This window comes from Larimichthys crocea, chromosome VIII, assembly GCF_000972845.2.
Source record: "Larimichthys crocea isolate SSNF chromosome VIII, L_crocea_2.0, whole genome shotgun sequence".
NCBI lineage: Eukaryota > Metazoa > Chordata > Actinopteri > Sciaenidae > Larimichthys > Larimichthys crocea.
This window is the reverse complement of record NC_040018.1, coordinates 7,108,226-7,133,688: the sequence shown is the minus strand read 5'-3', so window position 1 is coordinate 7,133,688 and position 25,463 is coordinate 7,108,226. Positions and strand designations below refer to the sequence as shown.

The 25,463-nt window shown below is 41.8% G+C and overlaps 1 protein-coding gene across 2 annotated transcripts in view; it reads right to left on the bottom strand.

The window, feature by feature from the left end:
• Positions 1 to 25,463, bottom strand: part of ccdc102a (coiled-coil domain containing 102A) — an 84,472-nt gene that overhangs the window by 50,763 nt on the left and 8,246 nt on the right. Inside the window, exon 2 of one of the 2 annotated variants that reach the window (XM_027281139.1) lies at positions 3,202 to 3,348. The exons of the other annotated variant lie outside the window; for it this stretch is intronic. The gene's annotated coding sequence lies outside the window, so the exon portion shown is untranslated. The remainder of the gene's footprint in view (positions 1 to 3,201; positions 3,349 to 25,463) is intronic. 2 annotated transcript variants of the gene reach the window in all.

Here is a 25,463-nt window from a genome sequence, read left to right as displayed (position 1 = left end):
TGAAGTTGACCTCAATGTCTCTCAGCCAAGAAAAGCTCTACTTCTTTCCTCCGCCCTCTCTCGTCCTTTCCCCAGAGGAGGCGGAGGAAGTTCCGGAGGAGATCTGGACCTGTGGGAACAACTCCAGAAGAAAGGGAAAGGAAATGAAGCAGGTTTAGCATTAGCAGCTGGGGGATTTAGAGAGGGAAGGTTAATTTGAAATCTGACCCAAATCAAAGTCTGTGAAAGTCTGTGCGGTGTCACGCATCATGACAGAAATCAATTGTGTGTTTTAATGCAGCGCTGAATCTTTGAGTATTGAGCATATTCTGCATTGATTGATTGGTCGACCATTGCATTCATCTTTTTGACTCAAGGTTGTATATTATAAATTAAATTTTATATTATTTATTTTTGTATTTGCTGTATATACAGCAGTGGATACCTGTACATTTGTACAATTGCCAATCATTTGCTCAACAAGAGGTTGTTACAATACGTTATTGCAATATTATAAAATTCTCTAAAGTAAAGACATTGAAACATGTGAAAAAGATTCTCATGAAATTCAAAGTCAATAAAATGTCAGCTGTGTTTGAAAATCAATTTAAATATTTGTCTATTTTTTGCACCAGTGTCAACTCTGATGGTCTAACTCTCAAACAAATTACGAATAGATCACCACAACGTAAAAAAACTAATTACACCTGATAAACAATCACACAATAAAATGCAGACAGGGTGAAAAAGTGGATATTAAATAAAAATGCTGCAATGTGGCATTTTCAAAAAGTCAGAATTCTTGAAGTGAGAAATGAATTCTGGGGCTAAAGCGTTTAAATGTTAGTTCAGCTTCAGTGAAACTGCAGGAGCAGAGCACAAGTCATGGGAACCAACTACTATGAAGATAAACTGAAGAGAAAGTCTCTCTCACTATGCTGAAGCTTTGAATGTAAACATGTGTCCTGATGAGTGACTTAGGAGGCAAGGAAGGAGGACGGTCCATGTCCATTTCACATGGACCCACTAACACTACAAGTGTTCTCAGTGCTGAGCCGACACACTGGTCATGTGATACTCCCCTGGTGATAACTCAAAGTTACATATATATGTGTGTGTGTGAGTAAGTGAGATGTCACCATGACGATGTGATGTGGTGAGTGAGACATTTATATGGTATCCCCTCACTTTGATCGTTGCTATGAAGCACGCTATTAAACTGACTCAGCATGAACTCACCATGAGTCATTAATAATGACAGAGCGTGCTTAAAGAGCGGAGACAGGGATAACAAACTGTCAGGTAGGGCAACACGCAGACTGTTTTTTAAAAGAATCCAAATCGGTGTTCAGAATATCATGCCAGTCAGGTCAGTTCACCAACCTTCTCCGAATGAAGAGCCACGCAGCATCCATTAACATGCTTTCATTGAAGACTATGTCCATGTTCACTATGTGAAAAAAACACTGCCCACTCATTCATTTCAATGAGATGAGCAAGGACCAGGATGCAATGCAACATCATCCGACAACAACACACTGTTTTGCAACCAGATACAGGCAACAACTCACTGCCGGTACAAGACTCTGAAATGTGAAGGAGAGAACTCAACAGGATTTTATCCAGTTCTAAAACCAAAAACTAATCATCGGCTTCTCAGAGCCAATCAGGTTCAGCTTTCTACGGTGGCCCTGAAGTGCAAAACACAACAGCAAATCAAAAAACAGAACAGCAAATTCAGAAAGTTAACAGCGCTCATATTTTGAAAACATCTAAACCATGTCCTTCCAGTTCAAAGGACGGACCACCAGTCCAATCAGCGACGAGTCATGTCGCCCGAGGGTACCTACCTTTTCCGTTTTGAATTTGCTGTTGTGTTTTTTGATTTGCTATTGTGTTTTTTGATTTGTTATTGTGTTTTTGAATTTGCTATTGTGTTTTTACATTTGCTATTGTGTTTTATGATTTGCTACTGTGTTTTTGAATTTGCTGTTGTGTTTTGCACTTCAGGGCCACCGTAGCTTTCAAGCTCTGAATGTAACTCAACTCAACAGTACTGGACAGGACCACCGCAGGAGGAGCAACCGCAATCCCTGATCACGATCTGTGAGAACCTGCGAGACGAGATCTGCTCCAAATACTCTGGATTCTCCCTCTCTTACACTCACTCACGCACACACACAAAAAAAAGCAATCCTCTTAGTATTCACTGCATTTTTCATTTCCAAGTCAGAGAAGCGAGGCACCTGGGAGTGTGGAACAGAGCTGACATATAAAACAAGCAGCTGGCTTTACATGCTGTATCCACACTAAACACACTAATGAAGCGCAGAATAACACACACACACACACACACACACACACAGGTCACAGTGGGCTGTGTTAGCAGGACATTGCGGGACAGAGGGTCATGCCACAGACGTGTTCAGACATGTTGAAACAGACCTTGTTGTAAAATTTCCATATTTTGACCCAAATATTTCCTCATCTTAATCCTGAGTATTAAGTATTCCGACAATATAAAACCTATGTTCTTGCATTATGACTGTAAATGACCCCCCCAACACACTGAAGAGAGAAGAAACAGGATATGTACAGCCTCACGTGGCGCTCTGAACTGCAGTACAAGTGAACATCACAGAAGTAAACTTTATGGGGTTCTCAGCCGAAATAAACGAGTTTGTGATTTTAAATAAGTGCCTGTGCCACAGATGGGAGAGTTAAGGAACTCAGGACCTTTTGACCATAAATACAAAAGGTATAAGTCGTCCCACTTCATCAGTGTGAACAACAGTGTTGTTACACCATGCATTAAGACTTGGACACGATGTTCAAAGATGTCCAGGTTACTCACTGGGTGCACAGACTTAGCAGTAGTCTCAATCTTTGCCATTAATGGCAAGTAAATAATCTACTGATGTGACAGTTCGAGACTTTGTAACTGTGACTGGACCAAATCAGAGTCATTATGGAAACAGACAAGCTACCAGGAGGTGAGGGCTGTTTGTCAGATGGTAATGGAGAGGTTCTATTGACAGGGCTTCCCCCTTCGGTCATAAACACACCGGTACCGTCAGCTCCTCAGCCACAGAGCAGCAGATGAAGGGAGGGGTGTCTTAGTGTTTTGGTGTTTAACTGACAGGACCGAGCACGGTGAGATTTATACACATCCATGTAGGAATGTGTAAAACACAGTGTCATTCCCTGTTAGCCTGCACTAACCTGCACTGGAACTCCTGTTTTTCCCCCACTCCAGTGCCCTAGTGCATGTGTGTGTCTCTTCTTTTTCCCCACATTTCACTTCCAGCATGGCTATCTTTATGTCTGCAAAGATGCTGGTGCAGCAACTCCATCTAGCACCACCAGCATCTGTGTGGAAATAGGGCAGGCAAAAATAAAACTCATCAGTGCACAGAGGTGTACTCCAGTTATTATTCTGTACAACTGCTTATACAGAGACAAGTGCGTAGAAGCTGTTTGTATCGGCGTGGTTTAAGCTCACTGAACTCTCACTGTAAGGCCTCATCAAAATAAAAGTCATGACATAATATTGCTGCTTGTAACACTATGCCATCACTTCCACTGATACATGATGAAATCTTAAAAAATGATGAGTTCATTCAAACTGTAGCTCCTCCAGAAACATTAAACAACAGCGAACATATCACACTATGCAGAGAGCAATTTATTGGAATTAAGAGCGGCAACCTTGGGGTCAGGATTTTATTTTAATTAAAGCTTTTTATTCCATAAACCTTAACAAGAATGTGAAAAAAAAAAAAAAAAAAAAAAAAAAAAGATTTCCCAGCACTCATGATGACATCTTGAAAAGATTAGCTTGGAGAAAAGCTGTAAACACTGCTGAGAGGCTGAGACGGCAGAATGTTTGGAATTGTGTGCTTCATTTCTCAATTCTTACCTTCATCACCGTGCCTGCAGATTTGAGGAATTGAATAATTAGGGCCCGAGCACAGCGAGGCCCTATTGTATTTCGAACGCTGAACGACTTTTAAGAGTAAATCGCATTTTCCACAGCCCATATCCCCCCCAAAACTCACGAAAATTTGCCTACCCCCCCAATGTCAGGCGTAAAATTACGTATTTTGGAGGTCTTACACATGCATGTGCGCATAACGCCTCCAGAGCGCCACCTAGGTGCGCGTTTTTGCCGGTGCCCCTCGCCACGGTTTCGCCCACGTGCATGAAACTCGGTGAGAGTATGTAACATGCCCAGACGCACAAAAAAGTCTCTTGGTGCCCCGGGCGACAGTGAAGCGTACGGCGTCCAATTTTGCTCAGATTTGGCCTTTTCCCGTTTTGGCCTCATTTCCAGGGGTCGCATTTGAACGAACTCCTCCTAGGGATTTCATCCGATGTGCTTGAAACTTGCCGTGTGTGTTCTCAAGGCGTCCACAATGAAAAGTTCAAAATCACAACTTTTTATCAGAGGGCGTGGCCGTGACGGTGCGTCAAAGTCGACGCTGCCGATTTTTTCACAAAAAAACAAGACTCCATTGACTTTTGGCCTGATTTGACAAGGGGTCATGTTTGAACGAACTCCTCCTAGGGATTTCATCCAATTCACTTCAAACTTGGTAGGTCTGTTCACATAGACTTCCTGAATAACAGTTATCAAAATGATGAATTTTGGGGAAACTGTGTGGCCATTTCCACATGCGCACATTTCGACGTGCGCACATGTGCGAGGGCCCGACCATCGCTGCTTGCAGCTTTAATTCCCTGTGTAATTTTCATCAGCAGCAGTTGGCATCGTTGTGTTTTCTAACCAGAGACACTGGTTGCTTTAACCTCTTGAGAAACTGCATTTATATTTGTCCTCTGTGGGAGACTGAGGCCTTTATTTCAAACTCCATGCATGCAGCATATCTGAGTCCTAACGTCCTGTGAAAAGCACTCTGTGGTGATGTAACACACATGGGTGTGTGGCCAACAGAGCACATCTTCTGTCTTTAAAAATGTCAGGGAGTGCGGCCAACATGGCAGTCAGGGAGGTAAGTGATCACATTTATGAAAATATAATTTCTCTTTTCTTCTTGTTGTTGTTTCAGAGTCTGAATTTAAAACTATACGTTCATTTCTAAATACACATTTAACCCAGTGTTCTTCTCATTTCCGTACTTGAGAAAACAGCACTGTGTAAGGAAGAAGCCAATTTCGAGCAGCATTAAGTGGATCTCGGACTCCCTCTGGGAGACCTGCAAAAGACAGACTGGAGTACTGGAAATGATTGACCCCATGACCCCCCACAAGAGAATAACATTCTGTGCAACGTGTTTCTTACATTTCAATGCAGGTCTCGGGAGATTAGGGATATGCAATATCCCGATAATTTCTGGTATTTATCACAGTAACAATAAAAATGACGATAAATAAACACCAATTCAGCCTAATCTTTTTGACTATGAATCTATCACCAAAACAATAATAAAGGCTAGGTGGTGGTGGGCGTGTCTATACCTGCTGAATGTAACCGCTGTGAGACAATCAGGAAATAACTTTTTATTTCTCTGATTATTTCTCCCTCTCTTTTTCTCTCATTCTCCTGCTCGCTCGCTGTCTAATCATCGAACACAAATCAAATCAAACTTCTTTGTGTCATTATATTTTGCGGCGTAAATTGCGAGTCAGACTCAGATTTAGAAGCTGGTACATGAAATAAACAAAGTGAGAACACACACAGGTAGATGATCAGAGTTTAGTCCGTGAATCCACCTGGATAGTCTCTGCTTCAGAGACATTTCAGGCTGTCTGTGGAGGTTTGACCCAGTGTCTGATTGGCGACCGAAGTGTGAGGAAAGAGCTCCTTACTGCTCAATGTGCATGTTGGGCTGCGAGTGTGTCGCGCACATACATATCCTACATACAGGTCATCGATGGGAATTTATCGTTTATATCGTGGGATGACATATTCCTACTGTGGGGAATGTTTCTGAGGATATATATCGCAAATGACGAGATATCGCACATTCCTAGTTGGAGATTGCTTTAAAATCGCAAATACAATGTAACTGAGTCAATTCTAAAAACACAGTGCTGAACAGAGATGTATAAAGTACTGGAGTAAAGGAGTGGAGTAGAAGTACAAGTGCTATATCAAAAAACTGACTTGAGTAGAAGTTGTTGTTAAGTAAAAGTACTAAAGTATTCAAAATGTTTTGTACTTAAGTATTGCAAGTAGATGTAAAAAATGCTACTCAAGTACTGAAAGTAAAAGTACAAGTAAAAGTACAAGTACAAGTACTGTTGTTTATATTATTTCAAATATTTATTAAGGCACAACTTCTAATGTTACAGTGTTACAATGTTCATGGTAGAGTTCTATGATTTCCCATGGTCTGTGAATGCGTCTGAATGAATGCGAGAGCGAGGGGGCGGGGCAGCAGGTGAGAGAGCACACCTGGGTGTCAGGTGTATGACGTACGGCGCACGAGCGAGGTTGATGTGTGAGACCGGGACTGTTCTGTTGGTTTTTTGGCGTGGTTACGGCCGACAGTAACCGAGTCGTGTAACCAAACCGTTCAGCAATAAATGCAGTTTGTTCAATATCGCCTTGTCATTCATCACGTGTCCGGCTGGACGCTACAATAGTAACGAGTAACGATTCAGCACATGAAAAATGTATCGGAGTAAAAGTATTAAATTCATCAAAAATATGTAGTGCAGTAAAAGTGGAAGTTGGGGGAAAAAATAATACTCCAAAAAAGTACAGATACTGCATTTTAGTACTTAAGTACAGTACTTAAGTAGTTCCACTTCGTTACTATACATCTCTGGTGCTGAAACACATCTGAATGAAATACAGCACTTTTTCATACAGTCTGACTCCCTGGTTCTCTCATCACCTTGCCCCTCCCTGCTGCACCTCCAGCCAGCACAGTGACTGATGTCTCTGGCTGGGTAATCAAGCCACCACTTACTCTGGATCAGTTGATCATTGAGCTGATTGATGGGGCCACAGTATATCAAGCTGAACTGCAGCCAATCAGAACATTTTCATCTCTGTGGCACTCTACAAGAAAAGGAATACAAAATTATTTGATCAAAATCAAATCGTTCTTTAAGTCAGGCAGCTGATCTACATGAGGAAAGTTTTTCCTTTTTCACTGTCCTGCTCTCTGCTTGACTCTGTCTCCTTCTGGGCCCAACCTCCATGTGAACCCACCCTCTGTCTTCACAGGGCCCATAAAACACGCTGCCAGCCAGCCGGTCAGACTACACGGTAATAAACCCATTGACAGAACATCTGCCCTCGCTGACCATATGCTACACAGCCCAAACTTCAACTATATTCAAACAAATCATCAACAACAACACTAGACTCTGTGTTGTGAACACTTTATCTCACTTGTGTGTGACAGTCAGGGTGTGAGCAGATATCCTGAGCGACAGAGGGATTATTGTGTGTTCACAGCCATGATTTATGTGAATGTCACCGTAAAAAGACACAGCATGGTGGTACAAAAAGATTTCCCCCACTGCTCGCCAACATTTGTGTGTGTGTGTGTATACACCCAAATGTGTGGGTCGAAGTGAGTCAGCATGTGTGCTCTTTTCTCTAAATGAGAACCAGCTCTGGAGAACTCCAGCTTACTGGGATTGGCTGGGTCTAGAAGGTTCAACCACACAGTGAAAGAAAAGAAAGATCACGCTGCTATCTGACTCGCGGACACCATTCACTTGTCACTATCAGTGCTTTCAGTGAGCACTCACCATTTCACTTATTTACTAGTAGAAGCATGTGTATCGGTGTGACCACGCAATGATAAAAGGCTGTCATCAGGTAAATATGGCTCCACATCATATCTGAAAGCAGCTACACGTGTTCAGTGGGAAGCCTGTTTGAAAGTCCTTCCTCCTCTTCCTCCTCCTCCCCCCATGTGACTGGGCGTGAGGCCTGTTGAGTTGCATCAGTGCCTGATGATACAAGGAGAGGGGAATGCCTCTCTCTGTGTGCAGTCTGCAGGTCCAGTGGGACACAAGGCTGAAAACAGGAGTGGCGGTGATGTACTGAGTGAGGGGAAAGTCACTGCCAGGGGTTTCACTCCTTGTGCAGCCTCATTTTGAGCTAAGAATAAAATATTTCAGCAGCTTTCGGATGAATTGCCATGACATTTGGTACAGACATTCACAGTCCCAAAGAAGAATCCCGCTGATTTTGCAAAATGCAAAATGACAGATTCCAGTACAACATCTCAATGTGTTATGTTAGACCTCACTGTATTCAAACATGTTCAGACCTCACTGTATTGTATGTATGTATGTATAGCCACTGATGGGTTAAAATGAAAGACTGTGCTTTAGATTATTTTGAGAAGTTGGTTGTAATATGCAGTAGTCGAGTTGTAAAATGAAACCAGGGGGGATGGTGAAATTTTTCATTTATGTGACATATTTTCCAGCAGGGGGAAAATTTTGTATTTCTTAGATGCAATTTCCTGCATTCTAGTCAATTTTAGGGTGACTTACTAGACATGGCAAATCCTAAATCATAAAAAAAAAAAAAAAACACACACAATTTAAGGAGGAGGAAAGCAGACTTCAAGTTTTAAGACGACGCGATGTTTGAAACAAGCGGTATTAAAGAATACGAAGCAGCAGGTAGCAGCTAGCGGTGCTGCTAAGGCCAACACAACACAGTGTGTGGATGATTGACACCTGTCACCTGTCCACCAATCAGAGTCAGGAGAATCTATTAGTACCGCCCACATTCACCTTTGACCCACCAATGACGATCCAGAATGAAGTAAACCCAAAGGTAGTATATCGCAGCAGGAGGTCTCACTTCACTGTCAAAGCCTCTTTGTCTTTATGTAACAACCAGGAGCTTCGTGACTGATTCAAACTAAAGCAGAGACATAGCAGGAGACACTAGCAGCGTTTCTTCACGCTGGAATAAAACTTTTGACACGAAACAGCAAAGATAAGACATACTGTGTCATTTTGTGGATTTTTTTTGCTACTCTTTCTGGGCTAGCTGGCCGAGTTTTCATCGCACAGTGATGAGACACATATCTTTGTAAGATATATTTTTATTTTTTCCCCCGCCGCGCCTCCCCTGAAGTCTTCTGGCGCCCCCCAAGGGAGGCGCGCCTCACACTTTGAAAACCGCTGACATAGGTAATAGACTGATTATCATAAAGCCCCCCTAAATGTCGAACGGTAATTCTATTTCCAGTGTTAAATATAAGTAATTTTCACATGCATTGATAAAATGCCATAAGGGATGGAAGAAGGGATGACCATTTTAGAAGAGGGATGATTTTGACCATTTTTCCCCCAGGGGGGATGCCACCCCCCCTCCATCCCCCCTCAACTCGAGTACTGGTAATATGGTATTACTGGCGGCTGGTGCTCAGGAGGTAGAGCGGGTTGTCTCCTAATCAGGTTCCAGGCTGCTCTAGTCTGCATGATAAAGTGTCCCTGGGCAATATATTTAACTTCAAATTGCTCCCGAAGGCTCTGTGCGTGATGAGCAGTTGCCACCTAGCAGCCTCTGCTGTCAGTGTATGAATATGTGGATGTGCAAACAGATTCGTAATGTAAAAAAAAGTGCTTTGAGTGGTTGTAAAACGCTACATAACAACACTTCATTTAACATCAGGAGTACAGTATATGTTGAAGAGTCGCAAGAAATTGTGGTACAAAAATATATTTGAGGTCATTTAGCTGTAAAATGTCGGATTGTATAACTGTAAAAAGAAGTTCTTTAAAAAGTCTCTGTCAAAAATGTCAGCATGGGCCTAATTTGAAATAGCAGTGGTTTGAACATGAGAAACTCCACCTTCTGAGCTGTGATCTGAAAGCAACATTGTTCCAATATGCAACACTTAGAAGTTGGACTTTCAACAGAGGCCTAATCTGTCACAGCTATGTCCCTTTCCCTTTGATTCTGGATAAAGATCAATTTAGTGTCCTGGCTAAAGCAGTCAACCCTAACATGATGCACTGCAGAAATATGCAGAGCACGAGAAAGACAACCTACAACAGAGACCGATTCATGAACTGCACTTGGTGAAATCATACAGGGTTCCCACACCTTTTTCATGAACAAATTCAAGCACTTTTCAAGCACCTTCAAGCACCATTTTTTCTATTTTTCCAGCACCTTTAAATAGGTAGCCTACTAGTTGTGTTTGCCATGATGGTCATGGGAAGCGCAGCGGTGCCACTGTATGGCATAATAATATGGGTCTAATTAGCATTATTTCATATGGTGGTAGATTGACTGTTTTGATTTTTAACTAATTGTGAAGTGGCTTGTCTTCTCAGCTTGTGAGCGGTGTATTGTGTAACTACCATAGCGCAATAACAGTGACAAATGCCTGAAGGGGGCTAAAGTATGTCTATCAGCAGACGAGTGATTTCTTTTCAGTGTGTGGAAACCTTTCACAGCAAGGACCATCACACAGACCCAATCCACACTTACTGCCCCTGTCCATTAACAAGATACATGCTAGTGCTGCTTGATGATCAACCAGTATGCTTTGCTTTGTACCAGCCCCAGGAAGACAAAACACAGACAAGAGACACTCATGATTTACTGGAATGTAATGTATCAGGTGTCGATAGTAGTCTACTGTTATTTCTCGGCAGAACACCAAGCGAGTATGATAACTGAGTTCTGCATGTAAAGGCATCGGATCAAGCGCGTAGCCGCTTAGGAAACATTTTTGTTTTCTCTTTGGTTTATTGAGATAGACATCACACAAATTTCAAGCATTTTCAAGCACTTCACAAAAAAATTCAAGCATTTTCACAACCTTGAAAACACTGAATTGAAATTCAAGCATTTTCAAGGAATTCAAGCACCCGTGGGAAACCCTGAATCATAGTTATCGGAATAACAAGGTCTGACGTGGTCCACAGAACACGTGACTCGCAAAGATGAAACATTAGAGGTCTTAATTCAATAAAAATACTTACATTCATCCCTGAATCAGTTCACAAATCCATGCCATTTTCTGTCGAACTGAGAAGCCTTCACAAAGAGTAACACTGCACTGATGTGCAGAACAAAGCCTATAAGGGCAGTCCTGTCCCATTATATTAAAAATGGCTGACAGGACAATTCTCTAGCTCTAATTCAAGCCTAATCATTTCAGCTTTGGCTCCAAACTTCTACATTGAACCTCCGCCCATTCCAAGTTGGAGAGTTCCTGAAACAGAGCCAGTGGGAGATTTCCAAACATCAAAGCAGAGCTGGAGAACTGGGGGAGGGAGGAAATCCATCTATATGCAGGCTTGTATACAATCTGTTATGTGAGGCACCTCATCATGCAGAATTATGTTAATTACGCTATCAGAGTAAAAGATCGGAGAAATCTTAGCTGTAACAAAGAAGCAATGAAAAATAACTGCCAGGTTTTTAATCATAACTCACGACTACTGGACTTAACCCTGTACTGTACGGAGTGATCAACTGATTCAAAGCTGGGTCACTGCTCGTATTTGTCACACGCACAAACATTCCAGGTAGATTAGTAGCTTAAACATACCTTTTGCCTCACAACTGTCAGGGTGGATAATAAAAGGATGAGTTTGGCGAGTTGTAAAATCTTTTTCTCACAGTATTAGTAACAGCTGTGCAGTGTTTTGCTGGCTGATAACTCTTAAAACACATACATCCAGTACTCCATCTAAACTTACTTAGTCATATTTCATCATTTTACATGCAGGCACCTGAACACACACACACACACATGCATGTGTAAGGTCACTTCACCGTCTTGCAAAGCTGTCAGCTTTGGAAGACCTTTGAAGGATGTCTAGGACCAAATATCAAAAGTCAGGCTTATTTTTGAGCACAGCACAGTGCAGGCGTACACTTTAGATTTCGCTGCTCGTATTTAACTGACTCATTCTTGTGCTTACTCAAGTGCAATTGAAGTGCCTGTCCACTTTATAGAAGGAGGTGATGGCTCAGCTTCAGCTTCCCTCTGGACAGAGTATATAGGTGGATTCTCAGGGAAAATATACACACATTTATCTGTTTGGATTCCAAAAAAAAGCATGATGGTTTGTTTTCACATTGGGTTATTCAAGTACTGCATACAATAGCTGTGACACTGTGCACTGTATTTACTTGGCGGCAGTAATAAAGTCTGACCTTTCTAGAGAGAGCACATAAATCGCTGGAAGTGTTCCAACACTCTATTCCCTCCATCTAAAAAAGTCTTCTGTGCTTCTGTGACACTGTGAGAAACATGGACTTTACTCAATTGTTTAATACATTTGATATACCTATACTATACTTTGTAATGTACCAGGACCGAAAACAATGTTTATGACTTGTTTATGTTTATGCCAAATATCTTTGTCACCATTTCATCAAGTATTTAACAGATGACTGAGATCAACACAACAGAGCTGATGTTCGATATATGTGTCAGCTGAGAAACCAGACAGACAAACGGACAATGCAATCACTAGACTCACACCAGTAAGAGTTACTCAGTCCAATCAATGTGCAGCTTTTGTTTGAAGTTGATAAGACGCTGCTTTCAGTGTAGTGACGGCTGATGGCAAACTCTGGCGGCATGGTAACCAAAGAATGGCAACCATACCAAGCCACAACATAATGGTGAGTATGTGCAGACTGACAGCACTGTATTATTACAGCTGTCAGTCACATGGGCTGTCATTTACCCCGTCCATACCAATTCGAAGGCTTGAAACAGTGTGAAACACACACACAGATTAAGAGCCAGTTTTGCTTCCATGACATGTCTTCTGTCAGTTTTGTTGTTTTATTTCACCAAAAGTCAGCATTAGATCATTTGCATATTTATTTGCAAATTTAACATGTCAGAAAAACCTGCAATTAAAATGAATAATTGTCTTGGTGATATCAAATTTTGACCGTATTCACCTGTAGTGTCTCCAAAGGTCTGAATTTTACAGTCCATATCTTTAAAGGCTGTTTTCTTCAGATGAGTTTGTTCATGTCATTCAGAGCCTGATTAATATAAACATCTGATTCATAAACAAGCATGGAGAAAATTGATTTCTGTGACTGTTGTGAGATTTATTGAGGGAAATAAATCTAAAATTCCCTCGTAAAAAGCTTTAACTCTAATCTGTCAACATTGATTTTGAGCCCGGGAATTTTAATGTTCACATTTCTGCTCTGGAAATGTCTGAAATACATATAATCAATATTATTTATCATTTTAAATCATTTGCATATTTAAACATTTCATTTGATTTGTGTTCGATGACCGTTGTGATGATTGATCGTTATCTTGTTACCACATCTCCTTACTCTATATGCACAAGTAATTTTCCTCCCATTAGGAGGAGTGGCGGGCTGCAGCAGTATGAGCTTAAGCTGATTTTTATATGGCTATCTCAACTTTCTTTCTGAATTTCAAATATGTGAAATGATTAGCTCATGCTGATCTCTATTCAAACAACAAACTGGATTTAAAGAAAAATACTGACCTCAGAGTTCTGAAGCAGAGACCGTGAGCTCACAGAGTTTTAAGTGAAAACTAACCACCGAGGAATCGATCAGTGTAGTTTTGAGCTTTGATTATTTTACATTTAACTAATAAAAATAAAAGACCGCTCGACTTAGACTGGGACTATAATAGAGTGGGACTTACTACTCTATCTACAGTTGGTAGGAGAAGAAGAAAATATTAAGTATTAAGTAATATTTTCTTCTTCTCCTACCAACTGTGGATGAAGTAGTAAGTCCCCCTTTATTATAGTCCCAGTCTAAGTCGAGCGGTCTTTTATTTTGAAACGTTTTTTTATTTCGAAATGACCGTATTAAATAAAACAGAAATAACTAATTACTTCTTGTGCGGCCCGGTACTGATTGATCCACGGACCGGTACCGGTCCGCGGCCCGGGGGTGTTGAGGGCGGGGACAGTCATCATTGAAAAAACTAAAACGTGCTTTCGGCCTCCGAATGCAATATGCAGCGTCCACGCATAGGCTTATCTAACATGAAAAATTAACCCATTTTTTATTTTTTTTAATTCTCTCTCTCTCTCTCTCTCTCTCTCTCTTTCCTTTTTTTTTGGATTTTTTTTTTTAAATTTCCCCCCAATGTCACGACCCGGTTTGGAATGACCCTGTGGTTGGGGACCGCTGCATAGAAGATTCGGCTGATCAGCTGATTTGCAGACAGCTCATCCTGCATAGAAGATTCGGCTGATCAGCTGATTTGCAGACAGCTCATCGTCTGTAGGCCACAAAGTCATTAATATTCTACTGATTAACATGCAGTTACAATGGGTTGGAAATGACCCAGGATGTCAGAGATAGACGCTTTGTGAAACAGATCACTTGTCGTAATGTCAGTACTGAGGAAGTTTCATGGAGATGTCTGTTAGTTCATGTTTATACCGTGTTCACCTGGAGTGTCTCCTCTTAAAGAGCACAGACACCCTGCTGGGTAAAAGACTCACTCCATCTCACACACACGTCTGAGCAGCCATATCAAACGAGAGAACTTCATCTCCCATGGGGCCCCAGGTGTTATTGCAGTGAGAGGCTCCGCTGTAGCAAACCATACATAACATTCCTGAACCATGACTATCTCTCTCTCAAACACACACACACACACACACACACACACACACACACACACACGTAAACCCTACATGCCAGCAGAAATGCACAGAAACTCAAACATGCTCACACTCAGAGGGAACGAGTTTGTGCTTCAAGGACAGCGTGGACATTGAAAAGAGATGGAAGTTGTGTGTGTGTGTTGTCTTTGTGTGTGTGTAGTATCAGTGTCAGTGTCCACCTCAGCACAGGCTGTTAGTGCAGTATCACATTACCATCATTTATTCAATAGAAAGACAGAGGGGAGTGTGAAGGGGATGACTGGGAGGGTGATAGATGGGAGCCTGAAGCCAAGGAGACACTTTCACTACACTCACATCAGAGTGTTGTACGACGCTCTGGATTGGATGATATCAATAGCCGAGTTTCCACACCAAATCACAGGACATCTGAGGAAAGCCCTTTATACGTCCCAAACATGAGCAGTGATGCTTCTGCACTGAAAAATAACATTTACCTGGAATATATTCACTGACTTTCAAAACCGTCAGAATTTATTGGATAAGCTGTATAAATATTAGGGATGCACCGAAATGAAAATTTCAGCCGAAAACCGAATAAAAATTAAATGGTTGGCCGAATACCGAAACCGAAAATGAAATGCGGTTGTTAAAATTTTCACTATTTTTTTTTTACTATTGCATAAATAGCCTAGAATAAATTTGTAGACATGTTTTTTCAAAGAAAGTAAATGTTTATTTAATATCCTTCAAATATTCCAGTAGAATTTCCAGTTAGTATAGTTATTATTTCATTTATATTGTTAGAAAGCCCATGTTGTTTTAATCACTGTTAATTTGTTCTTGAAAGAAATACTCTTTAGTTTTTGTATATTTCCGGTGAATTTCCATTTGTCCCACGTTCATGAACGCGTCATAGTCAATCCGACGGTCATTGAACGCGCCTCGCATGTGTGAGACGCCATAATGTAGAGAGAAGTATATAGCTCTGCTAAAGAGCAGTGTATGATGTATTTCTTGCCTGTGTTTTTCTTATATCCTGCATCGTGGGTTTATTGTGTGTGAATGAGAAAAAAAAAAAATCAGCAACCCTGGTCAGATTACCGCGCACGTTGTTTCATTGCATCAATTGCGTCATGCCACTATTCGGCCACTTCACCGAAAGCCGAATGTGGCATTTTTTGCAGTATTCGGCCGAATACTTTCGGTTGCCGAATATTCGGTGCATCCCTACTTAAAAGACGCCTCAGTGCTGCAATTAACGGAATAACGTTTGCTACAAGATACTGAAATACATCCACACCGCAGACATGTTGACTCTGCACTTCCTGCTTGCGTCACCACAATTCTGTTTCGGCCGTGTTGTTTTAAGTGATGTGGGTCTTTTGGGCCATTTTCGGCAGAACATTTTCGGTGGCCGAATTTTTTTGTGCATCCCTAATAAATGTGGTTTTATGATATCACATTCAAAGTACTTCAACTAGGAATGTACGATATCTCGTCATTTACAATATATCCTCAAAAACATTCCCCAGAGTAAGAATATGTCATCCCATGATATAAACGATAAATTCCCATTGATGACATTTATGTGTACATTTATGATATGTATGTGCGCGACACACTCGCAGCCCAACATGCACATTGACAAACATGGCGGAAGGCAGCTGATGCCAAAAGTGCGACCAGTGTTTACCTTTTGCTACGACGATGATCATGGAAGCAGCCGCCCATAGGCTTGGCGTAGTTATGATGGCGCTCGATGGTGTATTCATGCGGGTTGATGTAAACGAAAACTTTTTTGAAAACGATGCTATGTGCACGATGTTATTTTGGAAAACGGGAGGGAAATATTTGTTTCTCAACATACCCGGCTATGTGTAAACATAGCCTAAAGTCTTGTGCCTCTCCAAACTTGTCGGATAAGGAGTCGCATTAAACAATGTGTCTGTGATCGATGACTGAGTTTGTGTTGACATCTTGCTGGTTGTGGCACTGGCTTTGTCTTTTTGTTTCTTTATGAATTCGTCGTGAGTGACTTTGTGCTTTTGTTTGAGATGGTTGAATAAATGTGTAGTGTTACCAAGAGGAGCAGCTATTACCTTGTAGCAAATCTTATGTGCTGCTGTTTCTCGTTGGATTCTTCTCCTTCGCTTTCAATCTCACTCACTGTTTTTGAACACACCTCCTCACTCTTCAGCTGCGTGAGGGAGTATGGACTATCCTGTTAGTCAGCGGGGCTGCGTGAAATGGAATGTATTGCGCATGCGCGTCTCTCAGCAATTGTGTAATGAAAAGTCAGAAAGATCACAGAGCTGCAACTAACAATTATCAATGATCATTTTCTGCATAAAGAAGTGGTTTGATCAGTAAAATGACATAAATGGTGAAAAACGTTTCCCAAAGCCCTGGGTGACATCATCACAAAATCAAATGTCTTTTTTTTGTCCACAACCCAAAGACATTCCTCAGGCTGATTGTTTGGAGCATCAAAAAACTAAAAGCTGCCTCAACAAAAGTAGTACTGTCAGACCTGACCTGAGGGAACATCCTGGTTTGGACATTGCAGCGTGTCAGTCGAGGCTGCTGCACGACCAAGCGGAAGAATTAGAATAGAGACAATGCAAGAGCTTTAAAATAGGTTTAATGTGTTCTCTCCATCTGGTTTAAGTGAGCAGCTGGGCAACAGAGTTCTGAATCAATCGTAACTGATTTATGAGTTTATTTGGTAGACAGATAGCAGAGTGGTGCAGTACTCTGGCCTGCTGCATGCATCACTCTCTCTGTCAGACACAACCCTGTTTCATCACCATCAGCGGCACCATCACCATCATGTAAGGTTACCGAGGCATGTTGAGGAAGCTGAGCTTAAAAAAACTTAATAAAAATTAAAAAAAAAACTTCTGCAGGGCACAGCAGCTTCAGAGCTTCACGCAGTGAAATAAGAGAAGTCTGCATAATGTGTAAAATGAGGTAAACAGATGGAAGACACAGCTCTTTCTTTTCTTTCGTTACAGGGGCTGTTGAGGTGAAGGAGATGATGATTCCAGGACAGATGTAAAGAGATATGAAGGTAAAGCGCTACAGAAAAAGAGATATAAGGCCGTGGAGGAGCTACACCACCCCGATAAAACATTAGGCACCAACAGAGCGTGTACCAACTAGCAGGTCTGAGTCTTTACCACAGCAGGCCATGTTCTTCTCCAGTGACAGCTGTAGAGAGAGCAGACATCCCTGCCTCTCTTCAGCTGTCACTATCTAGGAAAAGTGGAAATACAAAAAAAAAAATATCTTTCAAATAACAAACAACAAAAACACCAGAGATGTATAAAGTACTGGAGTAAAGGAGTTGAGTAGAAGTACAAGTGCTATATCAAAAAACTGACTTGAGTAGAAGTTGAAGTGTTCATTAAACACCATACTTAAGTAAAAGTACTAAAGTATTCAAAAAAATTTTGTACTTAAGTATTGCAAGTAGAAGTATGTAAAAAATTGCTACTCAAGTACTGAAAGTAAAAGTACAAGTACAAGTAAAAGTGCAGTAAAAGTAGAAGTTGGGGAAAAAAATAATACTCCAAAAAAGTACAGATACTGCATTTTAGTACTTAAGTACAGTACTTAAGTAGTTCCACTTCGTTACTATACATCTCTGAAAAACACCTTGTATCTTTCACATTCACTGCCTCCGTGATGAAGAGTTAGTGATAAAGCTGCACTCATCAAGATTTCCATATCAATAGCCTCACAAATATTTTAGAATAACTTGAAGCATGCATGCTGTTTTTCATTTGAGTTTATCATCCGTTCCCTTTTTTCTGAGCTTGAGCTATGTATTGTATTGTGCACTATAATGTTACAAACTTGTTTGAAAGTGACATGCTATGTTTTAAAGGTGAACAGTATGATACAATAAAATCAGTTCTATTAGATATCCCCGTTAAAAAAATGTCCTTTTGGCTTTGACACATTTTCATACGCTGTCTAAAACTAATATGATTGATAATTAAAGCTGCAAGCAGCGATGGCCGGGCCCTCGCATATGCGCGCACGTCGAAATGTGCGCATGTGGAAATGGCCACACCGTTTCCCCAAAATTCATCATTTTGATAACTGTTAGTCCGGAAGTCTATGTGAACACACCTACCAAGTTTGAAAGGACTTGGATGAAATCCCTAGGAGGAGTTCGTTCAAACATGACCCCTTCTCAACCAGGCCGAAACACAGAAAATTGCGATTTTCATTCTTAAATATCTTGCTTCCTGTTCAATCTTAGCCCATTGCTCCAAGAGAGTTTTTTGTAGGTCCTGGCATGTTCTATAATTCGGCTGAGTTTCGTGACTCTGTGGCCAAAACTGTGGCGGGGCTGTTCCACTGAAAAATTCAAGGGGGCGCTATAGAGCGCTTTTGCCCCGCCCCCTCATTAATTATGCAGCCGAATTGTGCATAATACTGCTGTTAACAATCATAACAAGTTTCAGACAGCTCTGACAAAGTATATGATAGCCGCACACTTTTGCCCGAAAATCAGCCCAAAAGTCAATGGAGTCTTGTTTTTTTGTGAAAAAATCGGCAGCGATATCTCGCTTCCTGTTCATTGTGGCTTATTGCTCCAAGAGAGTTATTTGTAGGTCCTGGCATGTTCTACAATTCGGCTGAGTTTCGTGACTCTGTGTCCAAAACTGTGGCGGGGCTGTTCCACTGAAAAATTCAAGGGGGCGCTATAGAGCGCTTTTGCCCCTCCCCCTCATTAATTATGCAGCCGAATTGTGCATAATATTGCTCTCAACAACCCCAATAAGTTTCAGACAGCTCTGACAAAGTATATGATAGCCGCACACTTTTGCCCGAAAATCAGCCCAAAAGTCAATGGAGTCTTGTTTTTTCGTGAAAAAATCGACATCGTCCACTTTGACGAGCCGTCACGGCCACGCCCTTTTATGAAAAGTTGTGATTTTGATAACTTTTCATTGTCGAGGCCTTGAGAACACACACGGCAAGTTTCAAGCACATCGGATGAAATCCCTAGGAGGAGTTCGTTCAAATGCGACCCCTGGAAATGAGGCAAAAACGGGAAAAGGCCAAATCTGAGCAAAATTGGACGCCGTACGCTTCACTGTCGCCCGGGGCACCAAGAGACTTTTTTGTGCGTCTGGGCATGTTACATACTCCCACCGAGTTTCGTGCACGTGGGCGAAACCGTGGCGAGGGGCACTGGCAAAAACGTGCACCTAGGTGGCGCTGTGGAGGCGTATGCGCGCGTGCATGTGTGAGACCTCCAAAATACGTCATTTTACGCCTGACATTGGGGGGGTAGGCAAATTTTCGTGAGTTTTGGGGGGGATATGGGCTGTGGAAAATGCGATTTACTCTTAAACGTTGTTCAGCGTTCGAAATACAATAGGGCCTCGCTGTGCTCGGGCCCTAAATATGTGACAGACATTTGGAGGTGGAGATGTTTGTGGATGAGACAAACAGCTGGAGTTGTATCTGTAAGGCACGGCTGAGGAGCTTTGGTCAAATACTGTCTGAACAGGAATTTGTCTGGATCTAATCCACTCCCACAGAGACTAAGAGTTCAGAGCCTGTGACACAGAGCTCAGTGGGCAGACAAACACACGGGGGGGATTGAGCAGCTTTACAGACCCTAATCACACACACACACACACACACACTTAAAGCTTCAGAAGATTAAAGTTGAATCAATGCCTTTGATACTAGCGGCAACCTTCATGGCTGAAATCAAGCCAACACAGGAAGTGCCACTGATATCACTGAGGGCATTTGCAGTTCCTGTGCTTTCACTGAGGACATCAGTGCATCAGTGGATGTATAAGAAGAGCAGTAAAGTAGGACGAGGTAAAAAGAACTACAGGAATAAAGTGGAACTACAATTCCAGAAGAGTAACACAAGAAACATGTAGCAAGATTACAAGCCCACCCCCTCCTCCGTGTCAAATGTCAGGATTGCATCTACTCCTCACTACCCAGAGCACTGGACCCAAGACAGCGTGTTACCATCCCACCCATAGATCACATCCCCCACACCATCCTGCCACCATCATTGTCTACAGTTCAGCATCAACACCATAGTACCCTCCAGGCTCAAGGACCTGGAACTAAACACCTCAATGTGCATGTGGATCCTTGACTTATTGACAGGCAGAGCAAAGGTGGAGAGGGCGGAAAGAAACTTCCTTCAGAGACCAAAATCATCAGCCGAATTAATTACCATACCAAAACTAATCGGTTAGCTTTGTGTCATACACAAAGCTGCACATAGAAGAGTTACAGTGAGTTTAGTTCAATATCTTCTGAGGGCGTAAAGCCACATACAGCCTGCCGTCTCCTGAGTGTGCAGAGGATTGTGTAAAGGCCCTCTAAAGACTCATTAATTACACACTGCTTTAAGGTTAATTAAGCATTCAGGCAGAAGGATCAAGCCTGGGCTACACATCACAGGAAACACTGCCTCTGTTAACATTCACATCACATTCAGACCGTGTCATCGAAATATGATTCAAGCTGGATTCTGATCACTTTAATGTACTCACACATCCAGATGTGTTTACCTTCCATCACCTGAAATCAGGTCTCAGTTCAATTCACGCTGTGGAATATTCACACCCTTACATCAAACTGATGGGAAATACTTTATGCGGCTTGTTTCTAGGGCTGCCACAAACGATTATTTTGATAGTCGACTAATCACAGATTATTTTTTCGATTAGTCGATCATACATAAATTGACTGTAAAACATACAGTTTGTCGCACCAGCATGCAGCTGATCAGATCATTAGCTTTAAGCTTAAAGTATGAGCTAACTGAAAATAAAAACAATTAACATGATAGCTCATTAACCCTTTAACAGGGCTCTATATTACCAGCCAATGTGGCACATTTTTTCCCGTGCAAAAAAAAGACAGATTATGAGAGCAACTGAATTAATTTGATCATTTTATTAACTAAAGCTTTAAATGAATCTTACAATGAAGTTGGGAACTTAAGTACATACAAGGATTATCCCAACATTTCATTACTCATTAACCCTTACATACTATTCAGGGTCTAATATGACCCATTTTTTGTACATAACAAAATAAAGCGAAACTAATTAACTACATAGCATATTTACACATGTAGAAGCATGTTTAGAAGAACATACACCGGGGAAATCTAATCTGATCTGAAAATCTAATCTAATCTGAGCAAGTAAACAAAGTCTGGAGGGCTAAACGCAGCTTCTGAAACACTCCCGGTGGGGTTTGAAGTCGCGTGCAGGATGGACCAAATATGCCACGCTTACGCAACGCACCGGGAAGCCTGTTTGACTAGTGGCAGCACGCGCTGTGCAGGTTCCCATAGAAACCACGATCACGCGAAATAGATCCACCTTTGCCCTCGAGCCTTTCCAAGCCGACCCAGAGCCGGTCACGACGCACCGCCGCGGAGGAAATGCGCCCGGCGGGGGTCAGTCAGCGCCGGGAGAGGTCCCACGAGGGGAGCCTCCCACACCGTGCGGCCGTCCCTGACCCTGCGCGGAAGTTGCGGAAAAATCGCGGTGATTGGTTAAAATTGCGACAAAGATGTGTGTTAAAATGTGACAAAGGCAGACGCGGCAGTGACTACTAAATTAGTTGTCGACGACATAATCGTGACTAATCGACTAATCGTGGCAGCCCTACTTGTTTCCCATCCACCATTCACCACAAGGATGCTGTATTGAAGTCTTTCCAGTTGATAGCTTGTGTTTATAGAAAATCTAAATCAGATGTGCATGGAACATTAAATATTCTCTGTCATGGGTTTACACTGGAGCACACTGCACAGAAATGTTTTCCCTTCATATATAATGCATTGATGGGATTTTATAACTTTAGGCTGCAGCATTTTAACCAAATTTAAAATCTATATAACACTACACGTCTGTTATTACACGCCCTGATGCCTTTCACCTCATCGCCTCCATATTTTTATTTATTACACCAAAACTGATGTGACCTCCATTCATTGTCTGATGCTTATTAAGACCAGAGTGACTTAACTGGGATGGCTGAATGATCCAGTGCTTTTACAGGCTCGGTTCTAACAGCAGGATCAGGCCTGCTGGCGCCACATAATGATATCAGGTTGGAGAATACAGCAAAGCCCGGCTACCAAGAGGGAACGGATTCTCATTAATGGTCCAGAAATATATGCAGTATAGGCTCTGAGCATTTCTGTATAAAGTCAACAGTCGTCGTCGTCGTCGTCATAATTTATAGAGCTCTTTTCAAAAATCATTGTCACAAAGTGCTCTATGAAGGCAGAATAAAATAAAACAATGGTTAACAATACATCAGCTTTTTTAAAAAGAAAACCGATACAAGCAAGCACACATGAACGAGCTGCACAGAGGCATTCTGACAACACTTGTGCAACAACATTGAAAACAAAAGGGCAACTTCTTCGGGACAGTCAATTAATGAATGCTCCAACTGACAGGGTGTCAGTCATTATTTGGTTACACTGTGTGGCAGACTTAGGAGGATCTATCTGTAACATGGCAGAAATGGAATATTCATGAGTATGTTTTAAGTATATAATCAGATGGAAATAAGAATAATGACTGGACCTTGAACAGTTCCAGCCTCTGAGTGTTTACAGCTTTTCCTTCCCATACAGAGTAAACACATTTCTGAGTTTTGTACAGTTATCAGCTCTGATATTCTACAATCATCAGAATAAAAAAAATCTGATTACTGATAAAATAAATGAATTGAAAAAATGTGCTACTTTGGCTCTGATACAGCCACCTCCCGCCACTCCGTATGCTCACTCAATATCCCACCCACAGCAACATATGATTGGTTGCACGTTATTAGTTACAGCCTATCAACTGTAAGGCTGCTGTGCTGCAGACAGACAGAGAGGAACGCATGCGTTCAGTCGCTCTTCTCTTCACTTTGTTGCAGTGATATATAGTTAAGTTTAGGAGCCTCTTCCTGTTCGGTGAGCTCATCTTGACTGACGTCTGTGCACTTTATGAGAAGAACAGAAGCTGCTGGGACACTGCTTACTGCACAATCTGCTGCTGCTCAACAGGGACGATCCATCGAGGAAGAGGACCCTTCATACTCAGATTTTTTAAAATTTATTTAAAAATCTCAGTTAACTTTGGAAGAAATGCTGGAGGGGGCTTTTCAGTTGCTGCATTACATTAACAATATATTTCAATGAAACAGGGTTTGTTATTGTAAAAAAAATTATATTTATACAAAACCTTAGCGTCAAAATACACATAAAAGTGCAGAATGGCCCATTTCAGAATAAATTGTATTACAGTGGTCCCTCGTTTATCGCGGGGGATACGTTCTAAAAATAACCCGCAATAAACGAAATCCGCGAAGTAAGTTTTACAATTATTATACATGTTTTAAGGCTGTAAAACCCCTAACCACACACTTTTATACAGCTTTTTACACGCATTTTGTACAGTACTTCCTTAATCAGGACGCAGTGCGGTTCTCCCTTAGCCAATTTAGGACGCAGAACACAATGCGCGCTCATACTGTACAGTACGCTGTAAAAAAAAAAAAAAGCATGCAAAATTACACTGATAAAAATCTGCGAAACAGCGAGTCCGCGAAAAGTGAACCGTGATATAGCGAGGGACCACTGTACATAATTATACCATACTATATTAATAATTATATTACTGGATTATAACTTTAACACTTGAATGTTGCTGCTGATCTGCAGAGTAAGTACAAGGTACATGAATTAACGATTCATGTGGGTGTGTTTACAGAGTGTCATCATAAGATATGAATAGAGTTTGTCCACGATAACCAAAGAGAGACCACGAACTATACCAGACAAAGTATAGCGGTTCCGGGTATATCGCGATACTGCCCTTTTTTTTTATTATTATTTTTATAACTGCAATGTATTTGGTCAAGTTTTAGTTTGTGAAACAACGACGTTTTGTTTTTTAAGCATAAGTGTTGCCACGGACGAAGACGCCACGCAGAACTCGCTGCTCGGGCCTGGTGCTTCTGCCATGTGAGTGTGTTTGTCTCGTGTCTGGCGAGACAGAACTTAGCTTGGTTGTTTGTTTTGAAGCGGGTTTTCTAGGAAGCGGAGCGGTCGTCTGCGAGTGTTGTTCTTGCCGGCAGAAACACACAAACACCAATCAGCTAACAGACGGGCCGGACCCACGTGGCGGAACAGGCCTTCATAGCCCTGGACGTCACCAGTAACAGGCAAACAGCCAATCATTCAGCAGCGTGTGTTCGGTGCGGTTCCACGTTGGTTTGTTTTACAAGGAGTAGCATGCAGTGAGCCGGAGGAGAAGCAAGGGGGCCCGCTATGTAGCGGAGACTGGCACCGGTAGTATAGTAATCCACGGTAGTACCGTCGTGTAAAATTTCTAGTATAGTAGCGACGGTTATGATTTGGCACGCGGGGTGTTATACCATGTGGTATCGGGCAACTCTAATATGAATGATATTTTGTGTTACCACTCAAACCACGTTATATTCCGAATCTGCGGACACAATGTTCATTTTTACGACTCTCCATATCAGTTATCGTCCGATATTGAGTAGTCAACCAAAATAAGACAGCCCAAAAAAAAAAAAAGCAGGTGAGGTGAGTCCACTGGCGGCCTTCTGCGGCTCTAATCCGCTACATCTGGAAGACAGATCACCCGAGGACCACCAGAGCACCAGTGACGGCCATCCAGGGGTTCCACCCAAACAGGAACGGGAGAGAAGAGAGAGAAGACTTGAGAATGAGAGAACTAAGTGTGTGATAGATTTCTTCTGACTTACAGGGATCGAAGAGAGAACATACGTTTGGGTTCAGAGATGCAGAGGTTTATGGATCTTCATTCCCTCCCCCTGGAGTGAAATTGTCAGCCAATTAAAGTCAAACGTCACGT